Source organism: Microchirus variegatus, assembly GCF_963457635.1.
Source record: "Microchirus variegatus genome assembly, chromosome: 7".
Taxonomy (NCBI): Eukaryota; Metazoa; Chordata; class Actinopteri; order Pleuronectiformes; family Soleidae; genus Microchirus; species Microchirus variegatus.
The window spans coordinates 3099681-3103555 of record NC_139808.1 but is presented as its reverse complement, the minus strand read 5'-3'; positions in this window follow the sequence as shown (position 1 = coordinate 3103555).

Below are 3875 nucleotides of genomic sequence, written 5' to 3'. Positions count from 1 at the left end.
AGCTTCATTATAGCTTGATTTTTTACATTTGCAAACATGGCCATTTGTGACACCAGACTCTTCTTAAACTCTTCTACCTCCTGTAGCTTCTGCTGCGTGCATGTCCAGATGTTTTGTCCAATGTTATATCCATCAACTGCAGCCACGTTAGCTCCACAAAAAGGCAACTATGTTAAGGTGCTGTTTTCACTTTCGACAAGCTTAAAGGTGACATAGAGTGGTCCTGTTGCACATAAATGTTAGTTATGGAGGTCTACTTACATATATTAACTTGTTTTTATGGTCAAAAACCTCCTAGTTGCTGTAAACGAGCCGATAGAAATCCTCTTTTCTGACGCTGTTTTTCTGCTGCGAGATTTCAGAGTGAACTTTCACCCCCAGAAGACAGAGTCTTGTGATTGGCCAGTACTATCCAGCACATCCGTTCTCAGAAGCGCAGCGCCCCCCTCTGGAACGGCGGATGCACTGCTCCTCATTATCAAAACATTGTTTTAACAGTGTTTAAAAATAGCTTCTTCACGACTCCCCGCCGCAGTCCCTTTATGACTTTAAACCGGAGTCAGACCCAGAGTCAGAAGACACTGTCGCTCGTGAAACACCTCCACAACGGACGTTATTCTTCTTCTGCGGTTCAATGTACTTAACCGGATGTGCCCGGACTAGTGCCCGGAGCAGGACGATCGGTTGTTCAGGAGAACCGCTGCTTACGTAACTATTACGGGATTTTCAGTGATCTCGTTGAGCCCCGAGATTACAATAAAACACAACGTTCTCAGCAGTGGCTGAACTGTTTGTTTTCGAACCGTCAGGGCTTCATAAACAAGGTAATGACGCAGATACACACCAAAAAAAACAGCGTTAATAGGAACTTCCGGTCTAGTTCCGCTTTAAATATCACTGAACTGTATAAGCGCTGACCACTGACCACTGTGTCATTAGAGCGGTTGGCCAGGGATTGGGCTTCTTCTTCTTCTTCGAATAATAATAATAATCCTCGGCTGTAGGTTGGTTCTCTCAGGTCGTGACCCGCACGGCAGCTGCTGCAATGCTATTTACCAATGAAATTATCTTGTGGGCCGGGGGTATAATTGAGTCTCTGGCCAGATGTGGCCCCGCAGACCTTGAGTGTGACGTGTCTGATATGATGCAATAAATCTGCTTTCGAGTTTCTCTCGTAGGGCCTTTTCCTAAGCTAAGCTAACAAGCTGCCAAACCCTTCTTTTTAAATGATCTTCCATTCCATCACCCCATCATTGATTGATGCTTAATTCTGTAGCCTTGACAAGCGTCTCCCCAGACCGCAGAAGAGACTTACGCCGCTTCATCTTTCCAACCGAGGCTCCCCTCGCCGTCTCGTGGAAGGTGTACTCTAAGCTGTTTTCAGCAGCCTGCCGTGATTAGCCAATAAATAAGTAAACATATATCATAAATCAACAGGGGGAGCTCTGTCGGGGTGATTTCCTCTGCAGTTACCTTTTCAGAAGAGAGAGAAAAAGATGGATGGGGTGGGGAAAGTCGGCAGTGAACCAGGTTTCTCTGTGTGTGTCGTACCAAATGTTTTACCTTGAGTGATATTCCCGTGTAGCCGTACGCAGAGACGGCTCCTTTGCTCTATATATCGAGCAGCTGGTTCGATAATAATAACCTGTAGTTGTTTTTAGGATCACGGCTGCGACGAAGAAGCTGCCACGGGCCACACAAATGATTCCGTGTTAATAGATTTATTCAAATGACACTTTAATTATGTTGATGTTTACAACCGCGTTCGCTTATCTTTCGCTCCTCTCCCCCCTCCCGCGAGCTTTATCGGAGAATCTTTACATCATATAATTTCAGTGTGATGTGTTTCTCGTGCAGAAGAACCCCTGAAAAATAGTGCCATTATGAAGAAACTGCAAATACACAGACGTGCCCTGCAACCAGGCACTTAGTGAACAATACCAATGGTCAATTACACTCACATGTGTGGTATTTTACCATATATTTTCCTCTAAATGGTATAAATCAAGTGAGAAGTAGGCTCATTTTCTCATAGACTTCCATTCCGTCACCTCCTGGTGGATAAATGCTACTTTTGGGTGGAGCAGATGTCAATTGGGTTGAAGTTTAGCAATGGATTCTATCAGAACAAGCAATGACACAAACCAACCAGCAGGGAGCAGAATTAAGATTAGTGTTGGGCACTGTCCTGTGAAGTAGGAACACATGAGTCTGAGTCTCTCAATCGATAGCCTCTGCAGATAATGTGCTTTTTCAGACACCAACAAGGGGATAAGCTCCTTATTAATACACCATAAAACATCTCTCTCTCTCACTCTCTCAGAATTAATCTGTCCACTTTCAGTTTGAATCCCCATCATTGCATGTATGTGCTTTTCACCCAGGGGTCTTGTAGTTCATCATAACCAAACAACCTCATCCCTGCAACCCCGCGCAGACAGGCCTTTATCTCACTCATGACAGCCTCTGGCGCGCAGTCGACCATTATCTCCAAGTGGAGTAGCTGTCAAACTGTTTATTATCGTCAGAATGTGCGAGATGGGAAAAGCAGCTGCAGGGCGACGGGGTGGAACTCGGGAAGGACTTTGGTGTGACACGTGTGCCGAGTTTGACGGCAGATAATAGGTGCTCCTCTCCTGGTCTTATCTCAGACTCCCTAGGCTGCAGCTTCAGGGATGGGAGTTTATCACTGCCAAAGTTTGAGTCTCAGATGAGAGAAGACGCTGCTTTATATACGCTGTCAGCCCCTGGATAACATTCTGCTGAAGGTTTGAATGGGCAGTCAATCGCTAAACATCATAGAATTAATGTGATACACACAGGAGCTCGTTGCAGTGCACAGGACCGTTTGATACCTCGGCTTGAAAGGATGACCATGCATTTGAGAGCTGACGAAATATTGTTCGTTTCAGTTGAAAAGTTTCGAAATACTGTAATTTTCTTGGCCGTATAGCTGTAGTCTGTAGCTTTACTAGCGCAATGTTGCTCTCGCCTCCTTCCGTCTCGACAAGCAAAAACACCGAATTACTTCCAGCGTGCAGCGCCTTGTTCAGACAGTGCTATGATGCTGGTATGCTTAATCACCATTGTGCGAACTCATCTCATCAATGGTTTGAATGTAACAGGCGTTTGTGAATATTTGAGAGTTGCACATTACAGTTTTAAGTCTGCACAGAGGCAACAACATCGCCCGACTCTTACAATGCCAGTCGAATAAGTGAGCCTTGAACAACAGCCGTGCATATAAATCCTGTGCTTGTAATGTTATGGTTTGTCGGGATGGTGTCAGTGTGTTCATCGATAAAATATGCCAGTGTTGTGTGTGTGTATAGCTTGTTGTGTTCAATCAGAGACAACCATTCACATTTAGGGTAAGGGGTGGTGTGACACTCTGATGCTATTGTTCGGGTAGCACCATTTTGTAACTTTCACTCATTCACTTCTACCGCTTTGTCCTCCACATGAGGGTTACCGGGGGCACTGGTGCCAATCTCAGCTGACATAGGACCATCACAGGGGCACATAATGGAGACGAACAACGATCCACTCTCACTGTCAATTTAGATTATCCAATTTGCATAATCCCCAAATCCAGGCCCTTGTTCTGCGCGGATCACGAACCCAGGTGTTCTTGCCGCAAAGGCAAGAGCGCAAACCACTACCATTTTGTACCAATGGACATTAAAATGAAAACACGGAGACGTCGAATCAGGAGGGAGTGTGTTGGCACGTTTGTCAGGCTTCATTTGTTTCAGCTTGGAGGAACTCTTGTGTTTAAGACACTCGTGCAAGTGCCCGTAAGAAGTATGTATTCCTATAGCGGGAGCTGAAGGAAGATTTTTCAGTTGTATGATAAGGAACGTAAAGGCTAACAG